Here is a 16,325-nt window from a genome sequence, read left to right as displayed (position 1 = left end):
AGGTGACCTTTGTATGAGCACCAAGATATTGTCCAGGTAAGGAAATACTGCAATACCCTGAGCTTATCTGATCACAGATAAAAGGGCACCGAGAACCTTAGTGAATATTCTTGGGGCTGTAGCTAGACCAAACAGAAGAGCAACAAACTGGTAATGCTTTTCCAGAAAAGAGAACCTCAGAAAATGTTAATGTTTTGGGTTGATTGGGATGTGAAGGTAAGCATCCTGTAAATCTATTGTGAAAATAAAGTAACCTTGTTGAATATAAGGAAGAATAGTCCTGATAGTTTACATTTTGAAAGTTGTAAATCTCACAAAATTTGTTTAGAGTTTTCAGATCCAAAATTTGTCTAAAAAAAAGAGTTTTCCTTCTTTGGTAAAATGAAGAGTTCTGAATAAAATCTCATCCTCTATCGATGGGCAATGGGACAATTTTACCTCCTATTTCCAATTAGGAGAGCCCACATACATGAAAATGGAGAGTTACAATTTAAATCTGAGTGTCCTAAATCTTGGACTGACACACAAGTTTCAATATTGTCATAGAATGTAATTACAAATGTTATTTGTCAACATTCTTTTTGTATTGTACTATCAAAATCTCTTTGATTCAAATAAAGCTTGCTTGAAAAAAAAAAAAAAATCTCATCCGCTGTTCCTGCAAAGGACATGGAACAATTACTCAGATATTCCAGATCTGAGACAGATTGTAGAAAAGCCTGAGTTTTTATAGGGTTTTTTAGAATATGGGTTAGAAAGTACCTTCCTGTGGGAGGTCTTATTTTGAATCCCATTCAATATCCCTGAGAAATAAAATCCAGGGATTTTTTGGACAGATTGTAAACAAGCATTCTGAAAAAGGTTTACTCTGCCCCTACCAGTGAGACTGGATTAGATTTCTTATTCTGTTTGGATTTGTTCCAATTTGAAGTGGGTCTCCAGACAGAGACAGAGGGTTTAAGGGAGTAGTCAATGCTCTGTTCTCTATTCTAACAAAACAAATGAAAACTTTTGGGAGCTTTAAAATTTCCCCTTTGACTTTTTGTTTTGAGGAAGAAAAGCTCCCTTACCTCCAGTAATAGTATAAATAATAGAATCCAGTTGAGACCCCCACAATGTCTTTCTTTGAAAAGAAAGGGACAGTAGTCTAGTTTTAGGCACCATGTCAGCATTCCAGGATTTAAGCCATAAGGGTCTTCTGGTAAGTATAGCTAGAGACATGCTTTTGATCTTAATTTTCATAATATCAAATACTGTATCACAAATAAAATTGTTTGCATTTTGAAGTCAATTCAATAAATTAGAATATTCAGGGTCAGTGGATAACTGCTATGCAAGACTGGTTATCCAGAAAGTAGGAGCAGCAGCCACGTCAGCAATAGATAAAGCTGGTCCAAGTATATAGCTAGTATGCAAAAATGCCCATATTAGATAAGATTCAAGTTTTCGGTCTAAAGGGTCTTTAAAAGAACCTTTTCCCATAACTCTAAGTTAGCAGCATTAAAAAAGCCACCCGGTTTAGACCATTTCTTAGCAATCATATCAGAGACAGCATCAGGTATAGGGAAAATCTTAGGGAGATTGAAAACAGTTTTATATACTGAATTTAATCGACTACATGGTTTATCATTAGAAGGTTTAAATTCTTTAACCCCTAAAGTGAATAAGACCACTTTATAGGTTAAATTTTAAATAAAAAAAAAGAGGAATGATCAGGTTCTACGTCCGATGAGGGAGCCTCACTGTTATAGGAATCCTCATCGGTATATTGTGAACTGACATTTTTCGCTTATTTGAAGGCGGAAGTGCAGCCAGGGCCTTCGTGATGGATGCAGGAATTAACTCTTTTTACAATAAGCACACTTAGTTTTGGTAGAAAGGTGTTCAGTAAACTCAGTTCCCATGGTAAATGTATGGACAGATTGGTGCTGCTCCATGATGACAAAAAAAATTGTAAAAATTTAGTGCAATAATCACTATTATAACCCCTTTAAGGCAAGCTGTATGAGGAAAAGAAAGAGTTTGCCCCAGGGGCTAAACTACAGGGGGTGCAGACATTTTTTAAAAAAAATGTTTTACAATAAAAACGTTGACCTGCCACTACCTGCACTAATATCATGTGAGTGTGACATGATGCTTCACTACAGGGGATAGCGTTTTTGTTTTATCCATTGGTGTTTATATGTATGTATGTATATGACTGTGTGTGTATTTATTCATGCATGTGTGTGTGTGTGTATATGTTTGTGGAACCAGCAAATTACAGACCTTGTTACTACAGCATGGGGAAGTGAGGGGTAAACAGTGTCAGTCTATACAGTACAGGGGGGCTGGACCATGTCACAGACTACTGTGGTCACTTTGTAAAGTACTGAGGTGGGTAGCGTCAGGCCAGCCATCTCACCGGCAGATTACAGACTGTGTCACTGACTCACTATATACAGTACTGGTGGGTTAAACAGTGTCACTATATACTGTACAGTAATAGGGGGTCAGACCATCTCACAGACTGTGGGCACAGGGTACCTCCTTTTGCAGACATGTAATCTGATTCACATTTTTTCTGTGTTAAATGAAAAAAAAAATTAAAAAAAAAAAAAAAAGATATGTATCAAATTCACTAATAGTCTTAAGTGCACGTTCTATGACGCACTATTAGAAAAAAAAAAATTAAATGGCGCCAAATATGACGCGTGTCTGATCTAATCGTGCGTGTGTTATGGCGTTCAAACTTAATAAACATGTAGTGTGTCTGTTACAAAGGTTCTGGAGTCAAAATTGACGCATAGCTGTCAGTGTCTAAAAATACAAAATATACTTTTATAGACAATCGTCCACTTAGTAACAGATGGCCAAACAAGTACTGAAAATATATCAGTAGAGGTATTGGGGTAGTAGTATAATGTCGATCTGTAAAGGGAGGCAGAGGACGAGTCCCTGTGAGTGAATTTACAGAGAACCCAAAGTACCAGGTACTTTGTATGTGAGGACGGATCGTTTTTGATCCGAAAACGTTCACAGAAATAAAGTGATCTCTTTCAACAAGACCCTTGGAGTGCTCTTTCGTTGTGGATATATTGATATTTTAAGTAGCACCCAGGGCACTAATACTGGGATTTCTGGAGTGCATCTTGTTTGGATAGAATATATATATATATATATATATATATATATATATATATATATATATATATATATATATATATATATATATATATATATATATATATTTATTATTATTATGCTAACATATACACACACACACATCTATATACGTTTCCTATTAGGGGCATTTGCCAAATTTAGTATTTTAGCATTTTTTATTCTCAGTGCTGCCACTGTTAACACAATATTTATACAATGTTGGAAGTAACCAGGCTGCATGAAAACCTGTTAATTTAAAGGGACATAATACTCATATGCTAAATCAAAAGTGATGCAGCATCCTCAGAAAAAAGGAAGAAATGAACAGTAGCCAATCGGCATCAGCAGTGCTGAGGTCATGAACTCTTTTACTGTGATCTCATGAGATTTCATAGTAAACTTCCTTAAACTGAATAGGGAAATAACATGAGTGTGCATGAGGCTCACTCTCTTGCCTGTCCCGGGACAGGTATACTTATTTGCTGCTTAAAGCTCTTTACAATGGGGTGTGAATACTAAGGACATTTTGAGGTAAAATATCTTCCTTTTCTACATTGAGATATTCAGGTGATTTTTTTAGTCAGCTTTTACAACTATGTCGCAACACTTTCAAGTGTTTAAACATTTGGGTATTATGTACCTTTAACCACAGCACTTTTCCATTTTCTGACCGTTTGGGACCAAGGCTATTTTTACATTTCTGCTGTGTTAAGCTGTAATTTTCATCTTACTCAATTACTGTACCTACACACATTATATACCGTTTTTCTCGCCATTAAATGGACTTTCTAAAGATACCATTATTTTCATCATATCTTATAATTTACTATGAAAAAATCTTTATAAAATATCAGAAAAAAAAAACAAAAACAAAAAAACACTTTTTCTAACTTTGTCCCCCAAAATCTGTTACACATCTACAACCACCAAAAAACACCCATGCTAAATAGTTTCTAAATTTTGTCCTGAATTTAGAAATACCCAACGTTTACATGTTCTTTGCAAGTTATAGGGCAATAAATATAAGTAGCACTTTGCTATTTCCAAACCACTTTTTTTTCAAAATTAGCGATATTTACATTGGGACACTGAAATCTGTCAGAAATCCCTGAATATCCCTTGACATGCATATATTATTTTTTTTGGAGACAACCCAAGGTATTGATCTAGGCCCATTTTAGTATATTTCAAGCCACCATTTCACCGTCAAATGCAATCAAATAAAAACAAAATCGTTCACTTTTTCAAAAATTGTCACAAACTTTAGGTTTCTCACTGAAATTATTTACAAACAGCTTGTGCAATTATGGCACAAATGGTTGTAAATGCTTCTCTGGGATCTCCTTTGTTTAGAAATAGACTTGTATGGCTTTGGCGTTGCTTTTTGGTAATTAGAAGGCCGCTAAATGCCGCTGTGCACCACACGTGTATTATGCCCAGCAGTGAAGGGGTTAATTAGGTAGCTTCTAGGGAGCTTGCAGGGTTAATTTTAGCTTTAGTGTAGAGATCAGCCTCCCACCCGACACATCACATCCCCTGATCCCTCCCAAACAGCTCTTTTCCCTCCCCCACCCCACAATTGTCCCCACCATCTTAAGTACTGGCAGAAAGTCTGCCAGTACTAAAATAAGTTTTTTTTTATATTTAAAAACTTTTTCTGTTTAGCCCCCAACCAGCTCTCTAACTCTCCCCCTCTACCTTATTGGGAGCCATCTTGGGTACTGGCAGCTGCCTGCCGGTACCCAGATTGCCTAAAAATACGTTATTTTTTTATAATAAATGTAAAAATTTCTGTAGTGTAGCTGCCCCCCCTTAATATCCAACCCCCACCCCCTCCCAGATCCCTTAGCCAAAAATTCCCACACTCCACAGTCCTTTCCCCCACCGTATGGCATAAATGTATTGTTTCGTAGTGTTCCCACCCGTGCACCCCTCTTGTACGTACCCTGCCATCGATGGCCGATGCAGAGGGCCACAGAGTGACTCTCTGCATCAGGTGGCTAAGCTTAGATCAGGTGGCTGCTTAGATCCCTGGGATACAGGTTTCTAAGCAGCATGCCCCCTTTCCCTATACTTTGTATGGACAATTTTAAATAAGGTTGCGCGGTGACGTCATCACGTCATTGCGCGTGACGTCACCGCACGTAACGGGAAGCCTCGGTGATGCCTGTCACTACGCAGGCCCGATCGCCGGGGTAGGAGCTGGTGGGGGCCCCCAGATTGGAAAAAAAGTAGTTGAGTGCTAATGACGGCTCTGAGCCGTCATTAGCACTCAAGGGGTTAAGGGGTTAAGTTAACCCCTTCCTACTTTCATATTCAGTTTTAAAGGGATATGAAACCAAAGTTTTTCTTTCATGATTCAGATATAGCATGCAATGTAGCCACCAATCAGCAAGCGCTACCCAGGGTCCTGAACCAAAAATGGGCTGGCTCCTAAGTTTATACTCCTGCTTTTCAAATAAAGATACCAAGAGAACAAAAATATATTGAAAATTGGTGAAAATTAGAAAGTTGCTTAAAATTGCACGCAATATCTGAACCATGAAAGAAAAAAAAATGTAGGTTTCGTATCCCTTTGACAACTAGTATTGTGTGAAGTTAACCCTTTCATGCCTTCAGTTATGTCACACTTAATTATTTTTTAACCTGTCAGACAATCCTAGTCTTACAATTATTTTTACTGGGATTGCTGAGCAGATGCCATAAAAGACTACACAGGAAAAATATATGTAATTTGCTGTAAGGAAATGGTTAATGTAGTGAATGTGCATATAGTAATTTGTAAGGGAGGCTAATATAGTTGCAGGGAGACTAATATTAGCATTGCAAGGATTAATAGAAAAAGGGATTAATACCTAATGGCACTGCAGGGGTTAATAGAAAAAGGGATTCAATTTAGTATGTCAATAAGTGCCATAACAGCAGCTCGGTTACACTTTTACAAGCGGTCTGTGCAGTTTCTTCAAGTTGCAACAATGTATAGTAATTATAAATAGTGATATAGTCATGGCTGGTAATTTAAAACGCTTGCCATATGGAATAGAAAACGCTAAAATAAGAAATTGCCCGTTTACAATATGTCTATATGGCTGTATTTGGGTGTAATAAACGGTACAACAAAGCAAAATGAAAAATATAGAGAATCACCAGTTAAAAGATTATATCAGTAACTATTAACATATCAGTCGCACCTGGATGCATTTACCAATACGGTCGTTATTAAGTTTGTAGTAACAAAATAAACAATTTAATATTATTCACACTCGCAAAGATAGCATTAGAAGTACACTAACACAACACCGAATCCCACCTCTCAACACACAGCAGTCTCCACAAGGAACTTCCTGTCAATACTCAAATTTTCTGACGTAATTTCCTACAATAGTAATGAAGTTGCTATGGAAAAATTTCGAGTGCGTTCCACGAGAAGGCGGGAAAATCTGACTGACTTCATATGATGCGTATTGCCTCAGGCACTTCATACTGGCACAAGTACTCCTATAATTTTGATACCGTAATTATACGTTTATATAGCTAATTGTTGCAACGAAGGTGTCTAATATATTGCTACTTTGTGATTTTGAGGCGCTCATATTATTAATTATGTAAAGAGAATATGTTACTCACCAAGATAAACAAATATGCCTGATGAATAAAAACAAGCCAGCCCGGGGAGAAATCTCGCAAAATCGTTGGGGCTTTTAGCATTATACTGCATTGCATGTGTCTCTAGTAGTAGCTGTAAAACAGGGGCAGAGTCACATTGTGTTAGGGGCTGAGTTGGTGGTGGGGAGAAGGCAGAACCAGTCGAAGAGAGAGTGGGTAGATGGTCTTCACAGACATCCCAACCTGCAAAAACTCATGTCAGGGAGGTGGCTTTTCCCGCTACTGCGCTGCCCTCCCCCCACCCTCCCAGTTATATATTGGACACCTTGAAACCCTAAATAAGATAGAGACTTATCATTAAAGTAGCTTCCCAATAAAGTCACATTAAAAAAGGTAGCTTTATTGCACAACCATATACTATTTATACATATTTCAGTGATCGTACGCTTCTTGAATGCTCAAATATTTTAGAATACGAAGTTTAATTACGTGCAGTAAATAAGGTAGTATTTGTGTTTTATTTTATTAAAATCAATGGGGGCTTTTTGGTTACTGGTGCATACTTTGAGGGTTCTATAACAGCAACTAAAGGCATTCCTTAAAGAAACACTTTTCCGGATTTGGGCCACATTGAATTTCAGGGAGATTGCTTTCCATTTGCTGGCATCAGGGAGCCGCTATTAAAATCAGGGAGACTCCCTGAACTTCAGGGAGACTTGGGATGTCTGTCTTCACCAAAACTGACAATTCCACAAAATGCAGGGTCATGTGAGACCTCCATACTGTCATTACAGGATGAAGGGAAATGAAAAATCACACAACAATATTGAGTTCTGCTCATCAGAAATCTACTTGGAGATCCCACTCTACATTTTGTGCATACCTTATTATACCATAAGATGTACACCAAGAAAGAGAAAATATTCTTATATTTCTACAATATGGAATTCTTCAGATTTTAAATAAACTGGTAGTGCAGCTGTTGTCCTAGTGTCCTAATTCTCCAATTGCAGGTGTGTGCCTGTCGCAAGACCCGCCATCATCTCAGGTCTTGAGTTGACACACCACTAACATTGTGGTGAGCTCATCATGTATGTACAGGATGTCACATGGAATGAGGAAGTGCTTCAAGGCAGAAGCAAGTTATGATTGTTCGTGGTGCAGGGGCTTACAGAACTTATATGTGAGTGCTGCACCACTTATAGGGACATGGTTCTCCTTATTTAAAAGAGGTTAGTCGGCCTTTTCATGTCCATCTGATGCAGGAGAGTGGTAAGATTGAAACTGAGAGGGGGGGTGTTCTAACAAAGCCCTTATATCCCACATTAGACCTAGAGGCACAAGTGACACTTCTTTTAAAAAGGGGGAAGCACCTCTTTTTAAAATTAAGTCACTTGTCCGTCTAGGATGCAGATAGACAGAACTAATGTATTCTGCTTGGAAACAACATTAAACTTCAAAATATTTGTCAAACCTTTTGAGAAACTCTTACATAGGAGGGCTCACTCTTACACTGAACCCCAATTTTTTATTTCGTTATTCAGATAGAGCATGCAATTTTAAGCAACTTTCTAATTTACTCCTATAATCAATTTTTCTTCATTCTCTTGGTATGTTTATTTGAAAAGCAAGAATGTAAGTTTAGATTCCGGCCCATTTTTCATGAACAACCTGGGTTGTTCTTGCTGATTGGTGGATAAATTCACCCACCAATAAACAAGTGCTGTCCAGAGTTCTGAAACAAAAATTGTTTGGCTCCTTAGCTTAGATGCCTTCTTTTTCAAATAAAGATAGCAAGAAATCAAAGAAAAAATGATAATAGGAATAAATTAGAAATTTGCTTAAAATTACATGCTCTATCTGAATCATGAAAGAAAAAAATGGGTTCAGTGTCCCTTTATGTATATGGTAGTCCCATAGATGTAAATTCAAAGACATTGAAACAAATGAAAGATGAGTTTTAGCACATGAGCAACCATTATCAGGAGGTCAAAAGTTTAAATAATTAATTTCCAATGTTATATACATGTGTACCTAGTTGTAAAAGCATCAACACACTAAAATGACTGATAATCTGCTGGGGGGGGGGTATTCTTTAAAGCACCACCAGAATAGTCCAGGCACTGGAAATGCATTTTAAATGCAATCTAGCCTGCCTATAGGACAGATTATATACCGGTAGTTTCCCGACTGGACCTGGATTATACATTATGGGTGTGAGCAACCAGACTCTGTACCTATACCTCATTTGAACTGAGGAAGAAACATGAAAATAAAACATAATATATGAGGAATCGTATATCAGTATGTCAAAAAGCACAAAAGAACAACATGTTAAAGGGCCATTATAGTAAAAAAATTACATGCTCTAATCTAGGGCTGCACGATTAATCGCATATGCGATTTAAAACCGCAATTAATCTCCGCAATTTAAAAACCACGAGAGTATGCAATCTTTAGCCCCACCCCTTATGACGTCACCTATAACGTACAGGAGGGCTGGCTGTAACTGTTCATTGCACGCGGGCTTCTGTAGGGAATGAGGGTGGGGGGAGTAGAGAGGAGCAATTTTTTTTCTCATTTCTGCTTGATCTCCTGGGACTCCCAATAGTGGAAGTTTGCAGGGACCTAGTAATGCACAGCAAAACAGGTAATATATATACTTTATATAGATATATATAAAAAAAACTCACATTGATGAACGCCTCAAAATTGCATTGATGATGTCAAGTTAGGTAATGTCCAGAAGAAGACCCAAATGCTAGGGCGAACTAAAATAACACCCTTGCACTCTGAGTTTAATCCAGGATGTGACCCCACGACAACTACTATAAAACAAGGTACTCACGATATGGAGCAGTGTTGCTCTGGGCCCTCTGGAAAGAGTAAAGTTAATCTTGATAGTTGCAGGTAAAACTTCAGATTAGAGAGCCAAAAACAAACAGTCAATAAGGAAGGATTAGGTAACTTGACAATCAGGCACTTTTGAGGGTTAAGCTCAGCGTGGTCAATGAAGCAGAGTTTAGCAACTTGAAATCTGTCAGATTGTGGGTTAAGCAGTAGAATAGTCTTATATGCAGAGTTTGGCAACTTGTAATCAGGCAGTTTGAGGGTTAAGCAATAGATTAGTCTTATAAGCAGAGTTTGGTAACTTGTAATCAGGTAGTTTGAGGGTTAAGCAATAGCGTAGTCATATATGCAGGGTTTTGCAACTTGTAATCAGGCAGTTTGAGGGTTAAGCAATAGCATAGTTGTATATGCAGGGTTTGGCAACTTGTAATCAGGCAGTTTGAGGGTTAAGCAATAGCGTAGTCGTATATGCAGGGGACCCAAACAGGCTTGGCAGGATACTTAATATGAAAAGACTTGACAAGAGCAGGAGCATGTACATGAGAGGCAGGTTCCCAAAATCGCTCCGTGATAGGATAACCTTTCCAATGGACCAAGTAGTACAACCGATTGCCCCGTAGCTTGGAATCCAGGATCTGGCTGACTTCGAACTCTGAAGTACCCTCTACAGAGAGCGGAGGAGGAGGTTTAATCTTGATGGAGTACCAGTTGTAGATAACTGGCTTGAGAAGAGACACATGAAACACAGGATGGATCTTGAGGGTCTTAGGTAAGGCCAGACGATAAGCTGAAGAACAAGCTTTAGACACAATTCGAAAGGGACCAATGTATTTGGGACCCAATTTTGTACAGGGTTGTTTTAGACAAACGAATCTGGTAGACAACCACACTCTGTTTCCAGTACGAAGTAAAGGAGCCTTACACCTTCTGCGATCAGCAAATCTTTTGTGCTTTATTGAAGCAGAGAGTAGATTCTGACGTATATGTTGCCAATGGTTACTGAGATTGTTTACGATACGATCTGCTCCAGGAACTTCAGAAGAACTAGTAATCATAGGAAAAGTTCTAGGTTCAAAGCCATAGGCTGCCTTAATGGGTGAGGTCTATAAGGAGGAATTGAAGCGTGAGTTATGAGGCAATAACTGAGACCAGTTAGAATGGTGATTGTTTACATAATGTCTGAGAAAAGACTCCAAAGACTGGTTTACCCGCTCGGTCTGTCCGTTAGACTGAGGATGATGAGCAGTAGAATGGGATATGTTGATTCCAAAGTGCTTATAAAAAGACCTCCAGAATTTCGAAACAAATTGAACACCTCGATCAGACACAATGTCATAAGAAAATCAATGTAAACGAGAGATATGAAGGACAAAAAGATCAGAAAATCTTTGAGCAGAAGGCAATCCAGGAAGAGGAATGAAATGTGCAGACTTGGAGAATCGGTCCACCACTACCCAAATAGTCGTATTTCCAGCAGAAACAGGAAGATCCGTAACAAAGTCCATGGATATGTGGGACCAAGGGTATTGAGGAACATGAAGAGGATGTAACAATCCAAAGGGTCGATGAGTAGACTGTTTATTCGATGCACATGAGCTACAAGCGGCTATATAATCTTTAATATCTCTCCTCATTGTGGACCACCAAACATGCTGTTTAAGTCTCCACAGAGTATTGGTTACTCCAGGATGACCTGAAGATATATTGTCATGAGCCCAACGTAAGAGCCTAAAACGTAATCCACTGGGTACATACAGAATTCCAGGAGGAAGCTTGTGAGAAGACCGTACCCGGCTTTGAACAGATCATAAAGCCTGTACTGGAAAAGAGGATACTTGAGCCAAAACTCTCACTGGGCGTAGTATGGGTTTGGCTTCCATCGGAGAAGACTCTGAGGACTGAAATTGCCTGGATAATGCATCTGCCTTGGAGTTCTTAGAACCAGGAACATAGGAAAGTACAAAATTAAACCTGGAAAAGAACAAAGCCCAGCGAGCCTGACGAGGATTGAGACGTTTAGCTGTATGGAGATACAGTAGATTCTTATGGTCTGTTAGAATAAAGAATGGTTGACTAGAACCCTCTAAACAATGCCTCCACTCATCCAAAGCAAATTTTGTAGCCAATAATTCTTTGTTGCCCACATCATAGTTTAATTTGGCAGGGTTGAACTTTTTGGAAAAGAACGCCACAGGATGTATTTTGCTGGTAGACGGATTTCGTTGGGAGAGAACAGCTCCAGCTGCAATAGAGGAAGCATCTACTTCCAAGATAAATTGGTGATCAGGAATAAGATGACTGAGAAGTGGTGGTGAAGAGAAGGCCGATTTCAGAGTTTCAAAAGCCTGTACTGCAGGAATAGACCAGTTCCTACAATCTTGTCCCTTCTTAGTGAGAGGAGAGCTGATGTCAGCAAAATTCTTTATAAACTTTCTATAGTAGTTGGCAAAGCCAAGAAACCTCTGCAGGGATCTGAGGGTAGTAGGTCTAGGCCAGTCCTTAATTGCGGAATGCTTAGTAGGATCCATCTCAAAGCCAGATTCTGAAATAATATAACCCAAGAAGGGAATGGACCTCTGATGGAAAGAGCATTTCTCCAACTTAGGGAAAAGGAAGTTGTCACGTAATCTCTGAAGCACAAGCTTTACATGATGTACATGTTCCTGTAGAGTACTGGAATAGATCAGAATGTCATCCAGATAGATGATAACAAATTGGTTTAAAAAATCTCTGAATATCTCATTAACAAAGTGCTGGAAAACTGCTGGTGCATTGCACAATCCAAAAAGCATTACTAGGTACTCGTAGTGACCAAATCTTGTGTTAAAGGCTGTCTTCCATTCGTCTCCCTTGCGATTCCTGACCAAATTGTATGCCCTACGGAGATCCAACTTGGAAAAAACAGTAGCGCCTTGAAGACGATCAAATAGCTCAGGGATGAGCAGAAGAGGATAACTGTTTTTGACAGTAATCTGATTCAAGGCCCAATAATCAATACAGGGATGAAGCCCTCCATCTTTTTTCCCAATAAAGAAAAAACCTGTTCCCACCGGTGATGAGGAAGGACGAATAAATCCTCTGGCCAAGTTGTCCTTAATGTATTCCTCAAGAGAGGTATTTTCTTGACGATAAAGAGGATAAGTCCTCCCTTTAGGCAGAGGGGCCCCGGAATACAAATCAATAGGACAGTCGAAAATCCGATGAGGAGGTAACGACTCCGCCTCCTTTTTAGAAAAAACATCACAAAAGGCATGATAGTGTTTAGGAAGAGAATCAGGAACTTCCACACAAGCCACTACAGGACCGGTTAGCTTGGAGGGATTTTGCAGGCAATGCTTAAAACAGGTGGTTCCCCAGGAAAGGGGCTCTCCCTTAGACCAAGAGAATACAGGATCATGGAGCTGCAACCAAGGGAGCTCCAAAATCAACGGAATGTGGGGGGAGGAGATAACATCAAAACAAATAATTTCAGAGTGGAGTATGCCCACAGATAAAAGAAGAGCAATAGTAGAATGTTGGATGACTCCAGATCACAGAGGCTGCCCACTAACAGTAGTTACTTTGATTAATTGTTTCTTGGCTAGAAGACGAATCCTGAGAGAGTTAACAAAACTTGAATCAATAAAAACACCAGCTGCTCCTGAGTCGATGAAAGCTTGAGCTTGAAACTTAGTGTCTCCAAAAAAAATGGTTAGAGGAATGAATAATTTAGAATTGAGGGAAGTCATAGGATTCTGGCTTAACTCTGTCCCTCTATCAGTAGTTAAGCCTTGGCTTTTACTGGACGGATTGGACAGTCCTTAAGTAAATGTCGTTTAGTACCACAATACAAACATAACCCAAGAGTACGCCTTCTATGACGTTCGGCTTCAGATAACTTAATAGCCCCTACTTCCATGGGTTCTACAGACTCAAATGAATGGGAGTTGTTACTTGAAAGACTTGGGGTACGAATAGGAGGACAAAAAGAAGATCTAGAAAAGGTTCTTCGATTCCTGTCTCTCTCCTGTAGTCGTTCAGAATGCCGGGCATCAAGATTTATACATAAATTGATAAGATCCTCCAGAGAGTCAGGAAGTTCCCGAAACACAAGTTCATCCTTCAAGCGGTCGCAAAGTCCCTTGCGAAAAGCAGCTCGTAAAGCTACATGGTTCCAATCAGTCTCAGCAGCTAAGGTCCTGAATTCTATAGCATATTGGGCTACAGATAGCGATCCTTGTCTCAAATCCAACAACCCAGCCACAGCAACAGCTGATCTCCCAGGTTTGTCAAAAACAGAAGAGAAAATGGACACAAATAACTCCAAATCCTGAGGAAGAGGGTCGTCTTTCTCCAAAAGAGGGGATACCCAGGCCAGAGCCTTACCCTTCAAGAGCGAAATGATAAAAGTGATCTTGGCAGAAGAATTAACAAATACTTGAGGATTGTTCCTGAAATGTAAACGACATTGATTAAGTAATCCACGTCATTCTTCTGGATTCCCATCATACTTATCAGGAAGAGGAATTCTAGGTACATATTGTCCCACAGGTGGAATATAAACAGCAGAAGTACTGGCAGCAGCTGCAGTAGGAGATGTAGTAGCTTGAGAAGGAGCGGATAGATTATGTAGCAGAGCCGTTATCTGGTCAAGCTTGGAATACAAAGATTGCAAATGTGCAGAATGATTACCAAGAAGTTGTCCTTGCAGGGCCAAAGCCCTGGATAACTAATCTGGGTCCATAATATGGCCTGATTGTAATGTCAGGTTAGTTAATGTTCAGAAGAAGACCCAAATGCTAGGGCGAACTAAGACACCCTTGCACTCTTAGTTTAATCCAGGACGTGACCCCACGACAACTACTATAAAACAAGGTACTCACGATATGGAGCAGTGTTGGTCTGGGTCCTCTGGAAAGAGTAAAGTTAATCTTGATAGTTGCAGGTAAAACTTGAGATTAGGGAGCCAAAATCAAACAGTCAATAAGGAAGGATTAGGTAACTTGACAATCAGGCACTTTTGAGGGTTAAGCTCAGCGTGGTCAATGAAGCAGAGTTTAGCAACTTGAAATCTGGCAGATTGTGGGTTAAAGGGACATTAAACACTTTGAGATGGTAATATAAAATGATAAATTGTATATAATAAAACAACTCTGCAATATACTTTCATTATTTATTTTGTCCTCTTTGCCTGTAATTCCATTCTGAAATTGTGAGCTTTTCAGTTCCTGTTAGAAATGGAAGTGCAGAACACTGTTAAATCCAGCACAACCATTGGCTGCACACTCTAGTGACCTATTTATAACGGTCCCTAATTGGCCACAGCAGAGAAGGTAACACAAGTTACAACATGGCAGCTCCCAGTGTTTTATAGACACTCAAACTTTACACTCATTTTGTCACTTTTTAAACAACTAATGAAACTTTAAAAAATATATCTACATGTTACTCATGGACTAATCTTTTCTTCGAATGCATCATTCTATCTAGCATGTATTTAGTGTTTAATGTCCCTTTAAGCAGTAGAATAGTCTTATATGCAGAGTTTGGCAACTTGTAATCAGGTAGTTTGAGGGTTAAGCAATAGCGTAGTCGTATATATGCAGGGTTTGGCAACTTGTAATCAGGCAGTTTGAGGGTTAAGCAATAGAATAGTCGTATATGCAGAGTTTGGCAACTTGTAATCAGGCAGTTTGAGGGTTAAGCAATAGCGTAGTCGTATATGCAGAATTTGGCAACTTGTAATCAGGCAGTTTGAGGTTTAAGCAATAGCGTAGTCATATATGCAGGGTTTGGCAACTTGTAGTCAGGCAGTTTGAGGGTTAAGCAATAGCGTAGTCGTTCAGGCAAAGGTTCAGAAACAGGTTACCACAAATCGAGAGTACTCACAATAGCCTCCGGAATGAAAAAACAATCAGGCACCGGAGGATTGAGAGACTGGAATAAGAAGTCGGTCCTGACGTCAGCAGAGGGGACGGCCCAGAGAGAGGCAGACGTTGCCCGGCAACCAAACACGCCGGAAGAGTCGCCGGAACCTCCGGCGGCGGCGTGACAGATGAGCTGCTACAGCCACACATTTAAATGCAAGCGGTTGCAGATAGCGGGCGACCAGCATCTTAATGGAAAATACATTTCACAGATGTGACAGGCATATCTCCGTGCCATGTAACAACTTGTTTCCATCCTGCTTACACACATCTCACTGAGACCTCTCAACACGCAGCCACTGCCTGTAAGTGTGAGCCATCTCATCAGTGTAACTTGCCCCCTCGAGTGTGGTAGTAACCTGCCATACTGTCATAACATTGTGTTCGCGGGTGGCATTTTTGCATCACTGGACACCTCTCCTGATGTACTTTGAGCTGAGGCCGGGTACAGGAGCTGCACCACATTCGATGGGGCTCACACCTTTTACAGGCAGCGGCAGCGTGAGGAGAGGTCTCAGTGACATGTCATGAGTGGAAGCAGGGCATGTAAATTAGCTGTTACATTGGTCTGAGTATATGCCTGTCACACAGAAGCTTATGGGATCAAATGTTGGAGATGCACCTAGTTTTAAGTAATCACTGCAGACACCAATGAATTTTAAATGGATTTGTGCATTAAAAAGAGCAAAGGCAGAGACTTCCGGTGGGCGGCGTACCAAGATGGCCACAGACTGATACTGCTCTGTGTTAGTTCTTGATATTTCAACAATTAGTGGCCACACTTTTAGCCATCCATATCACCCTCGGCAAGCATTGTGC

At 39.7% G+C, this 16,325-nt stretch overlaps 1 protein-coding gene across 1 annotated transcript in view; it reads right to left on the bottom strand.

The window, feature by feature from the left end:
* EDC3 (enhancer of mRNA decapping 3) overlaps positions 1–6,480 on the bottom strand; it is a 439,215-nt gene extending 432,735 nt beyond the window's left edge. The window contains 1 exon segment of the mRNA XM_053717364.1: positions 6,455–6,480. The gene's annotated coding sequence lies outside the window, so the exon portion shown is untranslated.
* Positions 6,481–16,325: the final 9,845 nt, after the last annotated feature.

The sequence above is a fragment of the Bombina bombina genome, chromosome 6 (genome assembly GCF_027579735.1).
Source record: "Bombina bombina isolate aBomBom1 chromosome 6, aBomBom1.pri, whole genome shotgun sequence".
NCBI lineage: Eukaryota > Metazoa > Chordata > Amphibia > Anura > Bombinatoridae > Bombina > Bombina bombina.
The sequence above is the reverse complement of the archived record's forward strand: the minus strand, read 5'-3'. Positions and strand labels throughout refer to the sequence as shown.